Source organism: Amblyraja radiata, chromosome 20 (genome assembly GCF_010909765.2).
Source record: "Amblyraja radiata isolate CabotCenter1 chromosome 20, sAmbRad1.1.pri, whole genome shotgun sequence".
NCBI classification, from domain to species: Eukaryota; Metazoa; Chordata; class Chondrichthyes; order Rajiformes; family Rajidae; genus Amblyraja; species Amblyraja radiata.
In genome coordinates this window covers 35,656,925-35,675,146 of record NC_045975.1, presented here as the reverse complement: position 1 = coordinate 35,675,146, position 18,222 = coordinate 35,656,925, and the positions used below count along the sequence as shown (strand labels likewise).

The 18,222-nt window shown below is 44.2% G+C and overlaps 1 protein-coding gene across 6 annotated transcripts in view; it reads left to right on the top strand.

The window, feature by feature from the left end:
- The window catches only part of LOC116984843 (tetraspanin-18-like), a 163,469-nt gene that overhangs the window by 77,594 nt on the left and 67,653 nt on the right, over positions 1–18,222 (top strand). Inside the window, exon 1 of one of the 6 annotated variants that reach the window (XM_033039267.1) lies at positions 9,558–9,648. The exons of 3 other annotated variants lie outside the window; for them this stretch is intronic. The gene's annotated coding sequence lies outside the window, so the exon portion shown is untranslated. Of the gene's footprint in view, positions 1–9,557; positions 9,653–15,861; positions 15,919–18,222 lie in introns of those variants that run through there. 2 more of the 6 variants (XM_033039268.1, XM_033039269.1) reach the window with 2 other exon arrangements.

The window sequence follows — 18,222 nt, the reverse complement described above, 5'->3', positions numbered from 1 at the left end:
CTGTAAATCCTGGCCAAAATAGAGCCAAAATAAAGCAGAGGATTCATGCATTTACAAGGCCTATTAGCCCCTTTCTGTCTAAGAAGTCACAGGCTGCTAGCTGCTAGTCTAGGTCCCAGATCAATACCTCAGATAAGGATGATCCAAATGTCTTTGCAATTGATGGTATGTATGAGAATTTCGGAGAGAAACTCTAAGGTATTATAAATGAATGGTTTGATTGGATTACTGCAAAGGGATTGTAAATAATGTAAATAATGTTGCAAGACAGTTACCCTGCTGTTTGTTGATTGACCAGAGTGTGAAGCCCTGGCTGAATTGTGTGTGTTCCAGGGTAAATGTTGCAATATTCAGTTAAACTAACTTCCTTCCAGAAGCTTCTGGAGAAACATTGTTTGGGACTCTTTTTAATTTGGTTGGGGAACTGTCCATAATACTTTAATGTAATCGATTTGTGTAATTGGCTTGTAAGGGGAACCACCCCTATGTAGTTCGGCCCCTCAGAGTTCGTGGACCTATAAAAGGTAGCCCCCATTTGGATCTGTGTCGATCTTCTGGAAGGGCGCTTGGGACTGCGTAACCTTTTGGTAGTGTCTGCTTGCACGAGGCTGAAGGGTTTGGCCAGGCAGAGACAAGGATCAAACCCGCGGTGGTTTAGATATTGTATAAGGGGATTTGTTGTTCATTCAAAAATAAAGTTTAGTTGTTCCAGTGCTTGACTCAGTGTTTTTACTGAACTAGACTAAGGGTGGGGGGAGGGGGGGGGGGGGGGGGGAGGGTTAGCTTTAGAAGCGTATTTACATCTTTGGAGAGAAGGAATGGGTGACATTTTGGGTCGAGACCCTTCTTCACACTGATGTCAGGGGAGGGGGCGGGACAGAGAGAGAATGTAATCGGAAACAGTAAGACTGGTGGGAGAACTGGGAAGGGGGAGGGGGAGGGGATTGAGAGAGTGGGAAAGCAATGGCTATTTGAAGTTAGAGAAGTCAATGTTCATACCGCAAGGGTGTAAGCTACCCAAGCGAAATATGAGGTACTGTTCCTCCAAAAGTCAGATTGGGAATGGGAGGGAGAGTGAAAGTGTTGAGCAACCAGGAGATTAGGTAAGTTAAGGCGGACTGAGCGGAGGTGTTCAGCGAAACGATCGCCGAGCCTGCGCTTGGTCTCTCCGATATACAGGAGTTGACACCTGGAACAGCGGATACAATAGATGAAGTTGGAGGAGGTGCAAGTGAACCTGGCTTCACCTGAAAAGACAGTCATGGTCCTTGGATGGAGTCGAGGGGGAGGTAAAGGGACAGGTGTTACATCTCCTGCGGTTGCAGGGGAAAGTACCTTGGGAGGGGGTGGTTTGGGTGGGAATGGATGAGTTGACTAGGGAGTTGCGGAGGGAACGGTCTCTGTGGAAAGCAGAAAGGGGTGGAGATGGGAAGATGTGGCCAGTAGTAAGATCCCGTTGGAGGATTATATAGCTGTATGCGACGGCTGATGGGGTGGAAGGTGAGGACAAGGGAGACTCTATCCTTGTTATGAATGGGGGGAGGGGGAACAAGAGTGGAGCTGTGAGATATCGAGGAGACCCAAGTGAGAGCCTCATCTATAATGGACGATGCCCTCTTCCCTAAAGAATGAGGACATCTCCAATCACCTGGTATGGAACACCTCAACCTGGGTGTAGATGCATCATAGACGGAGGAATTGGGTGTCGGGGATAGAGTCTTTACAGGAAGTAGGGTGGGAAGAAGTGCAGTCTAGATAGCAATGGGAGTCAGTAGGTTTGTAATAGATTGTAACAGATTAACATTGCCCTTCTGGCTCATCCTCTGTGTATCTGAGTTTAACTCTACCACCGCTGCCTCTGGGATTTGTCGGTGTGTGGTCATCTGCTCCTCCTGTAACATCCCTTGAGACATTTTACCATGTTAGTCATGTAGTAACCATACATGTTGCTGTCATTGTTGTTGCAATCTCTGCATTTCTTCTTACTGTTTGTCCAAAAGGACATAAAAGAAAAGCAAGAGGAGGCCATTCAGTCTTTCTTGCCTGTTCCGCCATTCAATAAGATGATATTTCACTTCAATGAAACAATCACAATCACAATCACAATCACAATCACAATCACAATAATACTTTATTAGCCAAGTATTGCAACATATGAGGAATTTCATTTGCCAAGTCAGTCATACAAATAAAAAGCAACGGAACACACAAAATACAATTTAACATAAACATCCACCACAGTAACTCCTCCCCATTCCTCACTGTGATGGAAAACGAAAAAAAATTCAATCTCCCCTTCTTTGCTCTCCCGTGATCGAGGACCTCGAGCCCTCCGTTGACGGGACGATCTTGACTACCTTAGCCATCGCCGTTTTGGCCCTCCGCATCGGGGCGATCAACTCCTACATCGGGGGTGATCTCAGCTCCCCCGCGCCAGGCGATCGACACCTCATCGGGGCCGGTCGAGCCTCTGCGTAGCGGAGCTCCCGACTAGCCTCTCCCGAGACTCCGAGCTCTTGATGTAAAGTCCGCAGGCCACGGTTGGAGCGATCCCAGGCAAGGGATTGACTCCGATGTCCACACCCCACGGTGGGGCTCAAAGTCAGTCCGAGGAGGCCTCCAGCTCCATTGATGGTAGGCCTCAGAGCAAGCCGGAGATGCGACCCAGAGAACAATAGCATCTCCGGCAAGGTAAGAAACTGAAAAAAAGATTCCCCCAACCCCCTACCCCTCCCCCCACATAAAACAAACCGGAGAATATTTATATAGACTTTTAAAACACACTAAAAATTAAAAAAAGACGAAAAACAGGCAGACTGTTGGTGGGGCTGCCAACTTGTGGCGCCCCTGTTGGAACGTGGTCGTTCCAGCACTAATCCCATACACTTTACATTGAGACACGAGGAACAGGAGCAGGTGTGCACCATTCGGCCCCTCGAGCCTGCTCTGTACCTACAGTAGGATCAGGGCCGATCCAAACTTGGCCTCCGCACCACTTATCCAGTCTCTCTCTCTCTCTCTGTCCTTTGACTCTAATAACTATTAATCTCTTGGGTGAAATGATTCCACCTCCACAGGTTTATTTGGGTGTCTTGTTGCTCTTTATTGATATGACTATATGGCAAATCAAATGCCCCGTATGTTGCAAAACATATTTGGCTAATAAAGTACTTTTATGAGTATGATTCACCAGCATTTTGTGATTATTATACATGTCTTCAGTCTACCCCTGCCTGGTTACAGATAAATCATGCTCGCAATTGATCATTTACAAGACAATGCACACCCAACCTAGTGTCCAATAAAGTGTTCAGATCCTCCACAGGTTACACCATGCAACGTGCAGTAAAATCCAGACATTTAACTCAACCATTCAGGTATTGCTGTGAACTGAGTTCCCACACGGCAGAAGATGCCTGGAGCTGTGCAGCAGCCATCAAATCCATCCCAGCAGTTTCCCAAAGGCCTGTATGTAGGTATGGTCCATCTATAAATTGGAAGTTCAGAATCTGGGGAGGACATGTATAAAGGATGTTGTAAATAACTGTGGGACATCCCATGAAGTTTACTAGAATACCTGTCTATTTCCCTGAATAATGGCCTCAGTATTCTGTGACCCTGTGATCCCAGCTTGAGCACCAATACTGGGGTTCTGCTAGACTGCCTGTAAAGCTGGAAGCAGGAGGTCACGTCCTTTGACTTGTTACACTTAGTGAGTTCTCCACTTTGTAACATAATTCTCCATTATGTGAAGCTGTCTTTGCCCTGTCCATCTCTAACAAGTGGTGATAAGCTGTTAATGAAGCAGCTGATTGATAGGTTAATGAGACTTGTTAGAGAGTGAGAAAGCAAACAAAGGCCATGGGATGCAGGTCAGATCAGTGGAGGTGTCCAATAGATCAGGCAGTGTCAGGGCAGAGGGAAAAACTGAGTTAGTGTTACAGATGGATGACTCAGAAATTGAACTGGCCAGATCTTATACAAACGAATAATACAAGTTATGTGAAAGTGTTAAATTTGATATTGCACCCTAAAGGTTGCAATTTGCCAAGACAAAAACCAGAGCTGCTGTTCCTCAAGCTTTCATGTGGTCTACTCTTGAACACTGCACAACTCTAACCTCAGCATCTATGAATTTCTATGGAGTGTGTCTTTGGTCGTACTACGGACTTCATATTTTTGCATTTATATTATGGTTATTCATTTACTGATTAAAAATTTTTTAATTTATTTATTTGTTTTCATTGCGATTAGAGGCCTGATGTGCTGCTACACATAAGAATGTCATTGTTCCGTTGTTGGTACTTATGATAATTAAACACTCTCTACTCTCTTGACTCATGGCATTCTTGACCTTGTTGAAACATTGCAGGAGGCTACAACTAGATAGATCAGACTGGAATAATGTGGAAAATTAAAGTGACAGGCAACTAGGAGCTGAGTTGTCCCAGTGGTCTGTAGCGTGGTCTCCCCATCTGGGTTTGCTTTCTCCAGTACAGAGGAGAGTGCACTGTTGAGTCCAAATATAACACAGATGCTTCCCGACGTACGTAAGGGTCACGTCTTGTGAAGCTTATTGATGTCAGATGTTACCTAAGTTGGAAATGGAAGTGCTACTGAACTGCATAAATGTGCTATTCGACACAGAGATCATGTGGGAGACTAAGTGGGAGCTCCGATGTGGAGACCATGTGGAAGCATCCACGAGAACAGCTGACTGGCTTATGGAAATGGCTTCATGTGCAGTAGCGCACTGTGAACGAGACTATTGAGATGTGCAACTCGGAAATAAAGCAGTGGGCTTAAAGAATTGCCTTCATAAGTTCAAGTTTACATAAGTCGCCTATCACGTAAGTCGGGGAGTGCCTGTACTTTTTGAATCCCTGCACGATGGAAAGGGAAGAGGGAACATGTCCTCCAGCAACGTACTCCAATCAGACCTACATCTTCTACCAGTTAAGCAAATGGTCTTTCTGTATAGATTATATAGTTTCCATTGGTTACAGTGTGAGCTGTTGGTTACATTCATTGCAAAATATAACCAGTTTATCAGTTATTGGGTGCTTCATCTATTAATGACTGACTTGATATCTGTGCCTTTTAAGGCATTTGCCTTTAAATGAGTAAACTACAAGTAGGGCTAGTAATGAATTCTGGATTCTGAGTCCAAATGATTATTTATGTAACCAGAGATTTGGAGAAATGTTGGGACGCAAAATGTGTTTCTTTTTGAACATTCAGTGGGCCAGGCATTGTGTTCCTGCTGTTTATGGAGATCTTTATACATGCAGCATGCTAATGATTTGCTCGATGAATCATTGAAAGTTGTTGTATTGAATTGTTAGATTGAGCGTGACAAAGCTGGCATACAACCTAAAACGCAGCAGGTCCCACAGCATCTGTGGTAAAAGACGCAGGTTATGTTTCCAGTCTGGGACCCTTCATCAGAATTGAGAAAGAGAGAACCATATTAGTCTAGGTGGCAGAGATGTTGGGAGGGAGCGATGGGTGGAACCATTGGGAATTATTCTGACAGGGTGAAACAATGTGGCTGTTAAGGGGCAATTGAGCTATTCTATTTGTTTACTGTGCTGCAAATGTTGTAAATTTAATTTAGTTTAGTTTAGAATACAGCATGGAAAGAGGCCTTCGACCCACCCAGTCCATGCTGACCATCATTCACCCATTCACACAAGTCCTACTTTATCCCACTTTCTCATCCACTCTGTACGCACAAGTGATAATTTATTGAGGCCAATTAACCTCCAAATCCACATGTCTTTGGGATGTGGGAGGAAACTGGAGCACCCAGAGGAAACCCAGGCAGTCACAGGGAGAACGTGTAAACTCCACATAGACAGCAATCGAAGTCAGGATCGATCCCGGGTCTCTGCCACTATGAGGCAGCAGCTCTACCAGCTGCGCCACTCATATCTGTATAATGCTGAAATGTCTGTGTAATGTTGTATGCTGTGTAATGAACTACTGCCACATATTGAGCAAGTCCGAATATGCGGAAGAAAGAAAAAGGGAAAAAGAGCCATTCCTGATTTAAACAGAAATATACAGTGAGCCATCTGAAGTTGTTACCCAGACACTATTTCTCAATTCTGATGAAAGGTCTCAGATCTGGACTATTTCTCTCTCCACAGCTGCTGCCAGACCTTGTTTCTCCAACATTTTCTGTTTTTATTTTGATCCTCAGCGCCTGCGTTTAAAAAAAAAAAAATGTTTTAAAGGAGTTGAGCCACAAGGATGAATGGTCATGGTGTGATACTGGGAGGAAATGGGAGGGGAGGTTCCAGAATCAAGGACACTCACACCACAGCTTCTGCCTGCAGAATTAATCAAACTTTATTGGTTTATGCTTTTCCGTCTTTGCACCAATCTTGCCCATGGTGAAAACCAAAACTAATATGTGTGTAAGTATTTCCCTTTCCTGTTTTTGGAAGAATGCCTCATCAGTTCTGGGAAGTCTGGCAGGGTGACAGAAGAGACACACGACACAGAAAAGAAAGTTTTAATGAGTTGGACGGTGGATAATTGACAGGTAATTCGGATGCAAGTTAGAACATTACTCAGCATACAGTCACTTTGAAAGATAATTACACCACGGTAGCGTAGCGGTAGAGTTGCTGCTTTATGCCCCTGTCCCACTTAGGAAACCTGAACGGAAACCTCTGGAGACCTAGCGCCCCATCCAAGGTTTTCATGAGGTTCCCGGAGGTTCCGGTCACTCTCCCTAATGGTGGAAAGTGGTTTCCGCATAGTCGAGGCTTCTTCTATGTTCCTGCGATTATTTCAAAAAAACAAAACCGACCTCGACTAAAAATAGGTTGCCGTTTGGTCGAAGCCAGTGGAGTGGGGTTGCTATTTACTTACAGGCTGGCGAAGGCAATCTCCTTCGCTGACTGGCCATTTTGATTGGCTCATTGTAGTTTTCAGCAAAGATCCTGTCGGATCTTTGGTTTTCAGGACCTAGAAGATCTGCCGTAAGGTAAAGTGCCCGCTAACTTTATTAAACTTCTTAAAACTGTCTCCACTCACTCTCCCCCCCTTCTCTCTCCCCTTCTCTTCCCCTTCTCTCTCCGTTTCTCTGTCCATCTCTCCCCTTCTTTCCCCTTCTCTCCCTCCCTCCCTCCCGCGCTCTCTAAAGGACTTACCGTGCTCTGTGGCAGCCGTTTACCTTCCTCTTCATCGGGCAGACAGCGCTCCTCCGCTGTCCCTGGCCCCCACCTTCGCGATGTGTGTGTGTGTGCGGTCGGTAGCAAAGATCCTATAGGACCTTTGATCAGTTGATGCAACTCACGCTTCGGTCGAGGCTTTCCAGGCAAGTGACCAAAACCTCTGGTGAACCTCATGGAAACCTTGGGTGGGGCGCAAGGTCTCCAGAAGTTTCTGTTCAGGTTTCCTAAGTGGGACAGGGACATTACAGCACTTGTAGCGCCGGAGACCCAAGTTCGATCCCGACTACAGGTGCTGTCTGTATGGTATTTGTACGTTCTTACCGTGACAGCGTGGGTTTTCTCTGTGATCTTCGGTTTCCTCCCACACTCCAATGTAAGTTCATTGGCTTGATGTATGTGTAAATTGTCCCTCGTGTGTGTAGGATAGTATTAATGTGCGGGGATCTGAGTTGGTGTGGACTCGGTGGGCCGAAGGGCCTGTTTCTGCGCTGTAACTCTAAACTAAACTAAACTAACACTAAGAAGTATGTTACAGGCTGATATTTGATAGTTGTATGTAAATGATCACATAATAATAGATGTACAGGAGGGGGTTAAAGGAAATGACATAATTGTTATTTTGAAGTAAATCTAGTATATCCAAGTCAAGAGTGTTTTAGTCATATGTCCTGAAACGGAACTATGAAATTCTTACTTGCAGCAGCACAACAGATATGTTAACACAATAAAATCCACAATAAACAACAAAAATGTTCAGTAAACAACAAATAAACAAACAATAGTATTGCAAAGTCAAAAATAATGCCCCAAGTCTCTGTACATCGGAGCCTGTTTGGAGGTTGTGTTGTTTAATAGCCTGATGGTTGTAGGGAAGCAGCTGCTTCTGAACTTGGATGTGACAGTTTTCAGCCTCCTATATCTTCATCCCGATGGCAGAAGTGAAATGAGAGTGTGGCCAGGGTGGCGTGGGTCTCTGATGATGCTGGCTGCCTTTTTGAGGCAGCGACTGCTGTAGATCCCTTTGATGATGGGGAGGTCAGTACAGGGGCCTTACATGCATGCGCCCCCAGTAAAGGTTCATATTTGACTTCATTTTTAGTTTTTTGAAGCATTTACTGCAGAATATGTTATATTCAAATCCACCACACCACACATTAGAGTGTGGTAGCTTTTGACTGACAGGCTGTTTAAAGACATTTCAGTGGCTTTGCATTCAAGTACCAGGAAATGGCAGTAAATCCTTTTCAACTCTATTAGACTGTCGACATTTCCATCTCATGTATGTCAGAATCATTATTTCTACTTGAGTTATCACTATAACGAAAGAAAATACTTGCATTTACAATCTCAGGTCAGTTCCAAAGTGCTTTACGTGCAGTTATTGAAGTGCAGTTACTGTTGCAAAGTACAGTGGCCAGTGCACAGCAAGATGCCACAAACAGGAAGGAAGTAACCATTTGTTCATTTGCTTCAGCCAGAATTAGTGTGCAAATGCTCTTTTACAAGTACATTCAGCGTTCTTTGTCCTCCACAAAGTGAGCAAAAAGCATGATTTGGTTTAGTATGTAATCTGAGAGGCAGTTACTTACCTACCATAACACAGAAGGAGGCAATTCAGTCCATCAGCACCATGCCAGCTCCTAGCAGAGATATCCCATTAGTTCCATTTCCCTTATTGCTCTTTAGCTTTGTAACTTACTTTCTCCCACATTCCCTTCGCATCATCCTTAGTTATTTTGTTACTAAAGAATAATTTACAGTCACTAATTAACTCCACAACTTTGTGATGTGGGAGGTTACTCGCACGGTCACAGAAACAATGTACAAACTTCGTCCAGAAGGGCCGGAGGTCAGGATCAAACCCAGGTCACCAGAAATGTGAGGCTACCACTACTAAAATGTTGCCATCCTCCTTGCATGACACAAGGACATTAATGCTGAGTGTGAGGAGCCGGTCACTTAACAGTCTGAATGCTTTTCTCATCCATAGTTAATGAGACTGGCCCAGGGCATTTCGAATAATGGTCCAATAACAAAACCAGAACTCATATTCAGCATGGTTCCCATTCATTGTTTTGTGTTCTTTCTGTTCCTGATTGGCCTATTAAAGAGGTGTCAGTGGCTGAGAGTGGCCAAATATGTCAGCTCAGGGTAATGGAAGAACACAAGGTTTACAGTCTTGACAATTCTCAAGTAAAGACCACAAACACCCGCTCTCTGCACCACCCTCCCACTGCCTATACTTTTCCAAGACAAGACGTCCTGTGTATTGGAGAGAACCTCAGTAGGCCAATAAAACCAAGGGCATCAAATTACCTTTTGAGGCATTTTCAGTGCTACAAACCTTTGTTTTCTGTTAGTGAGGAGAACGCAAACCAGATGTATGATTGATTCAGACAAGTTAACAGCAGTTAGAAGACTGCAAGGTTTAACAGCAGCGGAACATTTATTGCCACTAGTGGTAAGTAAGTATAATGAGATCTTTTGAAATTAGTTGTATGAAGCTGGAGAGAAATCTTGTGGGATCTGCAGGTTAAAGACCCAATTAGGTCTAAGGATCAGGCATGTAATTAACTGTAAGTGTTCAATAAAGGGGACTTTAAACCATGCAACTAAGAGGGGCTGGGGAAATAAGATTGTTTTAATGTTCTAAAAGTATTATTTGAGGTTAGCTGTGCCTCAGCTGAATAAGCTGCACTTCCAATATTTTGATCGCTTAAAAATAGAAACAATTTCATGTTGTTTTCTGGTGTCTAAAGAAAGCAGAAAATCTATTGCATCCTCTGCTTTACTGTACTTCCAAAAGCCAATTCCAAATTGAGTTACTGAAGCTTTGAATGTTTCAGTTTTGTGTAATTTTAAGCCCTTTCATGAACAACTATGAACACTGAAGCTCCTTGATTTTTCTTTTGGGGGGGGATTTCAACTGATTGCACACAGTGGGATGGACAGGGGGAGTGGATGCAGGGGGAGTGGATGCAGAAATGCATCTCAGGCTGTGTTTGGATCTGATATTCCCAGCCAGTAACCACCCCCACAGTCCTAATGCAGATATTGGGTGGAGCACTTCCCCAGGAAAGGAGCCTTTGTCATGGCGTTGAGCCAGAAACATAGGAGTTGGAGAAATCAGCATCGCCCTGATATTTGACATCTTTCCTGTTGGTTAGTGGTATATGGCACTGTGTATGAGAACCCTGGAAATCATTTATGTGCCTTCTCTTAATGCAACATTGAGGAGACAGGCTTTACTGAAGGACATAGTCGTAGTCAGAGAGTAATGCAGTACAGCAACACATATTTACACTAATCCTACATTAATTCCAGTTTACTTTCCCAACTTTGCCAGCCAGATTTTATCACTCAGCTACACATGAGGGGCTATTTATTGTGGCTAATTAATCTTAAGGATGTGGAAGAAAACTGGAACCATTTCACCCTGCCATCTACTCATCTTCCCTGTTGGGCAAAAAGTACAAAAGAGGAGACCATGATATGAAGACCATGTGGGAGCTGCTATACAGAGACCACATGGGCCCTCTGACACAAGGACCACAGCGGAACTCCGATACGGAGACCACAGGGGAGCTCCGATGCGGAGAGAATTCACAAGAACAGCTGACTGGCTTACGGACATGGCCTCATATGCGATAGCGCACTGCTACTGGCACTACTGAGATGCGCAACTTGCCAAGACATCTCGATTTAAAAACAGTTCTTACCCACACGCAATCCGAATTCTGAACACACTATGATAACAGCACATATCCTCCCCATGCATGTACTGTATATTGTATGATGTTGTGTTTTATGTTATGTTTGACGGGAATCAGCCTACCTTGTAACATCCTGTACTGAACCTGAATTCCACCAGCTTGACTGTGTGGTCATTAAATAATCTAATCTAATCTAATCTAAATAAAGCAGTGGGCTTTAAGAATTGCTTACATAAGCAAGTTAACATATGTCGCCTATTACGTAAGTCGAGGAGTGCCTGTATATCAGTACACATGACAATAATAGACAATATAATACAAAAAGCAAAACAAATTTGGAGAATGTGCACATTCCCTTTTTCCCTTTGTGCTAAAAAGGGAGATCTCTACACTGACGTTATCCGAGGTCAGGATTGAACCCAGGTCTTTTGTGCTGTGACACAGCAGCTCCGCTAACCCTGTTAGAAGTTTAGATCCTCTGTAAAGCTTCCCTAATTTCAATGAGCATCAGTCACTTGATTCCTATAAGGAGTCAATACTATAATATTATGGAAACTGATTGGCACTGTTGATTGTCTTACTGATATCGTCATTACTCTGGACACACAAAGAGGTTCTCTTGTAATCTGGAATGGCGAAGGGAAAGTTTTCAATGTATATTTTCAATGTTATTGATTGGGGAGTTGACACAAAAATAAAACATAGTGGGGCCAGTTGTTAGTTCCAGTAATATATGCAGAACAAAACAGGAAGTTAAGAATTCAGATTGAAACCCTTCATGGTGGTGGGTGTATGGATCAAGTTGCCAGAGAAGGTAGTTGAGGCTGGGAGTATCGCAATGTTTCAGAAACAGTTAGACAGGTACATGGATAGGACAGGTTTAGAGAGATATGGGCCAAATGCGGGCAGATGGGACGAGTGTAGCTGGGACATGTTGGTCGGTGTGGGCAAGTTGGGCCGAAGGGCCTGTTTCCATGCTGTATCACTCTATGTCTCTATGAATCTATTAGGCCTAGACATTTATTCAGTTTAATAAAGTAAAATTCACTAAAATAAAGGAAAAGGAATGTGTGAAGCATACACGGGGGCATTGATTGATACAAATACATCGATAGATGCTCCTGAACACATCATCAGTGATGTAACCTGGGGTCATTGGATGTTTCGGGTCTTTCAACATCAGACACCCTCACCCAGGCGACCCAGCCACATTTTCACACCTCATTTACATACACACACAAACAGAAAACACATACATATGAATACCCACACCTTCACACACACACACAAATACATTAAACACATTTATACATACAGAAGCAGACACACTGCCAGACACGCGTGCGCACACACACACACACACACACACACACACACACACACACACACACACACACACACACACACACACACACACACACACACACACACACACACACACACACACACACACACATGCACACTGACACACACACACACATACCAGATCCTGAGCAATGAAACTTGAAGGGTTCCAGCTCTAGAGTTGGTTAGAAGCATAGAAAAATAGCTGCAGGAGTAGGCTATTCAACCCTGCGAGCCAGCACCGCCATTCAATATGATCATGGCTGATCATCTAAAATCAGTACCACATTCCTGCTTTTTCCCCATATCCCTTGATTCCTTTAGCCCTAAGAGCTAAATCTATCTCTCTCTTAAAAACATCCAGTGAATTGGCCGCCACTGACTTCTGTGGCAAAGAATTCCACAGATTCACAACTCTCTGGGTGAAGAAGTTTTTCCTCATCTCAGTCCTAAATGGCCTCCCCCTTATACCTAAACTGTGGGGTCTGAAGAAGGGTTTCGGCCCGAAACGTCGCCTATTTCCTTCGCTCCATAGATGCTGCTGCACCCGCTGAGTTTCCCCAGCAATTGTGTGTACCTTCGATATTCCAGCATCTGCAGTTCCCTTTTGAACTCCTAAACTGTGACCGCTGGTTCTGGACTCTCCCAACATCGGGAACATTTTTCCTGCATCTAGCCTGTCCAATCCTTTAAGAATTTTATGTGTTTCTATAAGAACCCCTCTCATCCTTCTAAATTCCAGTGAATTTACAGAGTTAGGAGAGGACAAGACTACGAAGGAACTTGGAATTAAGGATAAAAATAGCAAGACATGTGTTGCTATGTTCCTCACTGGCTATCAGTTAGCTGTTATAGTGTTCCTCACTAACCAGTGTACCTGTTACCGTGTCCCTCACTAACTGGTTACCAGTTTCCATGTTCCTCACTGACCAGTGTACCTGTTACTGTGTTCCTGACTAACTGGTTACCAGTTTCCATGTTCCTCACTGACCAGTGTACCTGTTACCGTGTTCCTGACTGACGATCAGTTACCGGTTACGTGTCCCTCACTAACCAGTGTACCAGTTACTATATTTCTCACTGACGACCAGTGGTTCTTTAGTGAACTGGTTGTATGGTCTTTTAGTCAGAGAGACATGAGTACATGTAAACATTACTCAGATCAATTGATAAATGGTTGCATTTTGACAGGGGGAACGTTGCAATTACTGACTGTTGTATACATTATTACTTATTAATGTGTTCCTAAATTGGCTCCTCTGAGAGCTGTTCCTGGGACTACTCCATAATTGGTGCATTTGTGAAAAAACATCAGATTGTTCCAAACAGAGTTTCACAAGAACTGTAATTGGATAGGAGGAGAAAGTGCCAGACAGCTGCAAGGTTTAACGTCCAGGAGCATTTCAGCATGTAGTGACTAGTTGTTATTATACATGCCTTGTACGACAAAGTCTCAATCTGTTCAGTAGATATCCCGGTTGCCATAGAAATAAAATTGCTGCAGTGACGTAAGATCTACTCAATAAACCAAAGTGTTCACCGCAATTTATGACAGGAATACATGAATATCAACACTATAAATGTTCAAAGCAATGTATACCTACACAAATAGAAACATTATTTTAAATACAAATGTACCAGTATCCATATTATAAGTTTGCTCTGCTGTGTGTAGTTGCATTTCAGTCCATATCTGAATACTCAAAGTGCTTTTATTGGTTTACAATATTTCTATAACATTAAATACAGTTTATCGTTTTAATTATTGCCTTTTAATCCTAAAAGTAGATTAGTAGCGATAGAAATTTGCAGTTTTCCTTTGACATTGTAATTAGATGATCAATGAGCAGTCAAGAATATTATAAAGTCTCTGTGGATTCAGAACATTTGGAAAACTCCACACTGCTATTCTTTGATTATTCTCCCAGTGAAACTGATTTACTGTCAATTGTTGGCTCACAGCTATTAACTGCAGCTGATATGTCGAATTCTGACACAATAGAAACTTGGTGTTCATGTGGTCACCTAAGGGCTTGTCCCACTTATATCACCTTGGCACGCAAATTACGCGACCTCGTGGTCGCGTTGAGCCGCGACGGTCCCGCGAAGGTCGCGTGTGATTTCATTCGACCGCACAGCGCGTGACGTCATTTGAAGATGGACACAAAGCTGGAGTAACTCAGCGGGACGGCAGCATCTCTGGAGAGAAGCAATGGGTGATGTTTCGTGTCGAGACTCATCTTCAGTCTGAAAGAAGGGTCTTGACCCAAAACGTCACCCATTGCTTCTCTCCAGAGATGCTGCCGATCCCGCTGAGTTACTCCAGCGTTTTGTGTCTACCTTCAATTTTCTTGGCCCCGCTCTGGGAGTAGAAGTGGGGGGGATCCGGACCGCAATGGCCGTGAGTCCCAGGCCGAGTTCGGTGATCGTTTGCCTGCTTCTGCTGCTGTTGCAGGTGTTGCGTCGTGCCAGGGTCTTGGGCCTGTCCTACTTTGGCCGTCAGTTACGCGAAAGGCCGTTGGCACGCGAAGATTCCGTTCACTACAAAAATTTCGGAACCCCACGTGATGTCGTGCACAACTACATACCCTTCCGCACTTCTCAGTGGGACCGGTCCCACGTCGCCATACGATGCCCGTGCGCCTCAAAGCGACCACGAGGTTGCGTAATTTGCATGCCAAGGACATGTAAGTGGGACAGGCACTTTAGGGTTTGCACTCTCTCCCCTCCATCTGAAACAGGAGTGGTGTGGTGCTCCGGTTGTAGCAGAGTGTCGGGGCCAGAGAGCTTTAGAATAGGTTGTAAATGGCCCATCCGTTGAGCTCAAGTTAGGGTATTAGAGTCATAACGTTACGCAGCATGAAAACAGATCTTCGGCCCAATTTGTCCATGCAGTCCTGTTTGCCTATTTTTGGCCAATTACCCTCCAAATCTTTCCTATCCATTTCCCTGTCTAGCTGTCTTTTAAATGTTGTGATTATACCCTCCTCTACTATTTCCTCTGGCAGCTGCTTCCATACACCCAATGTGTAGGTCTCACCCAAACTTTGGTGGCAAGAACAGGAAAGTAGACTATTATGTGAATGGTGGCCGATTAGAAAAAGGGGAGATGCAACGAGACCTGGGTGTCATGGTACACCAGTCATTGAAAGTAGGCATGCAGGTGCAGCAGGCAGTGAAGAAAGCGAATGGTATGTTAGCATTCATAGCAAAAGGATTTGAGTATAGGAGCAGGGAGGTTCTACTGCAGTTGCACAGGGCCTTGGTGAGACCACACCTGGAGTATTGCGTACAATTTTGGTCTCCTAATCTGAGGAAAGACATTCTTGACATAGAGGGAGTACAGAGAAGGTTCACCAGAGTATAGAGTATGGGATACGTCAGGTCTCATTGTGGAAATGACTTTATTTTTTGAGCCCGTAACACTTAAAATGTTTGAATGGTGGTTGACTTTACAAGTAGACATTCAAGACAAATCCAAAATCACATTCTGAAAATCTGAAATAAAGCAGTGCATAGTGGAAATATTGTACATGTCAAGCAGCTTCAGTGGAGAAGGTAACAGTTTGTGGTTTGGATCAGTACTCTCATTCATTTAATATTCCCATCATAGGTTTTGCCCACGGATACTGGGAATCACTGATTAGCGAGAAGCTGGCTGGGAAAAGTGTTAGGTGAGTGAAGTGCTTGTTGCATGGGTAGAGCGTAAGGATTGGAATAGAACAATCAACAGTTCATGTTAATCATTTTCATCCTGGAGAAAATAGAGTTTCATAAATCAGGAGAATTAATATTTATGCAGTTGTGGGTGGAACATAACTGATAATATATTCATCCTGAGGGAAGAATTATCACATTACCCTTCATTTATAAATCTTTGTGTCTTCTTTATGAGGACCGCTTCTCATTGATCCCTCAGCATTGTAGTTAATGTGACAGTTTTGAGCTAAGTGGTCCAGCACCGATAGTTTGATCAGAGTTTACTTAAATCAGATATGGGCATAGCTTAGAACTATGGCTATTCCAATGATGTCATATGCAGAGCACCTGCATATGTGATGGAATTAAATTTATGACACATCATGTTTATACGGTGATGCATCCAAGGTGCTTTACCGTACAGTAGTCAGGTGGAAATGGAGATAGCTATTAGAGTGATGACTAAAGCATGGCAGGGGCAAAGGGTGTAAGGAAGGCATTGTAGTTCAATGGTTCTTTATTGTCACATATGCACAGCACAGTAAAATTATTATGCACAACCACATTTGCACAGTTGCCATATTTCGGTGCTGTTAACAGAAAAAAATAGTCCAAACTCCAGTGCACATGTTGGGAGTACTGGAGCACCCCCCGATCTAGGTAGGCCCAGGTAAGCCCCAGGCTCCTGCAGGCCTGCAGAAGAGAATGTCCCGGTGAGCGCCGCAGCGGCGTGCAAGAGCTGACCCGGCGACAGCCGAGGGCGAGGACGGATCCAGCGGCTGACGAAAAAAAGACCCGACGACCGCCGAGAACTAAGACCCAAAGGCCATGTGCGGCACCAACCTGGTTCCCCACTGCAAAGAGGGGCCTGGCGGGCTGCTGACTGCAGGGGATGCCTTGAAGACTGGAGAGTCAAGGAGGGAGCCACTAGTGACTAGGGACCTTAAGGGGCTGTCCCACTGCGGCGACCTAGTTGGCGAGTTTAGAAGAGTTTAGGAGAGTTTGAAAAAATGTCATGTTGAAGACCTCCTTCGACTATGTAGATGACCTCCTTTGACCTCCTTCGACTATGTTGAAGACCAGCTTCGACTAGCTTCAGGAAAATTGGACACCGAATCGGGGAGAGTGAAGACGACCTCCTTCGATCTCCTTCGACCTCCCTTCGACCTCCCTTCGACCTCCCTTCGATTATGTTGAAGACTATCTACGACAACCTTCGACAACCTTCAATTACCTTTGACTACCCTCGATTACCTACGACTAACATGCCGACCTACTACGACCTACTTCAACTAAACCTACGAGTAAAAAAAGTATCGATTTTTTCCATGGCGACCTTTTTTTACTTGCGGGCATTTTTCAACATGTTGAAAAATACGCCGCGACCTAGCTGAGGCCTCGAGCACGCGAGGACTACTCTCGAGCATGAAGGAGAGTTACAAAGAACTCCTAGGACCTCGTGTCGACCATGTTGCGGGTATGAGTCAAGGGCAAACCATTGACTCATACTCGTTTGACCATTCATAAGGGAGCAGAAGAATTAGGCCATTCGGCCCATCAAGTCTCTCCTGCCATTCAATCATGGCTAATCCATCTTTTCCCCTCAACACCATTCTCCTGCTTTCTCCCCATTACCCCTGACACACTTACTAATCAAGAATCTATCAATCTGTGCCTTAAACTATCTATTGACGGCCTCCATAGCCATCTGTGGCAATGAATTCACCACCCTATGACTAAATAAATTCTTCCTCATCTCCTTTCTAATGGTACGTCTGACCTGAAATTCTTCCTCACCTTTTTAAAGGTACGTTGGTGTATTCTGAGGCCGTGCCCTCTGGTCCTAGACTCTCCCATTAGTGGATACATCCACAAGAGAAGCACGCAGAGTGATATAAGTGCGGCACTCTCTCCCACAGAATAAGCAGTGGCACACACAAAGAACTGCAGATGCTGGAATCTTGAGCAAAATACAAAGTACTGAAGTAACTCAGTGGGTCAGGCAGAATCTATGGAGAGAATGAATAGGCAATGTTTTGGATTAGGATCCTTCAAACTGAAGAAGAGTTCTGACCTGAAATGTAGCCCATCCATTCCTCCACAGATGCTGTCTGATTTGTTGAGTTATTCCAGCACTTTGACTATTTATTGGAGATGCAGTAGGGTGTATGTCTCAGAAAACAGGGTGTGGCAAACAAAGTCGGTTTAGACAGAAGAAAACAATTTCCAGAGTGGAGGAAAGAAATGTAACAGGACAAATTCTATCTACACAGCAACAG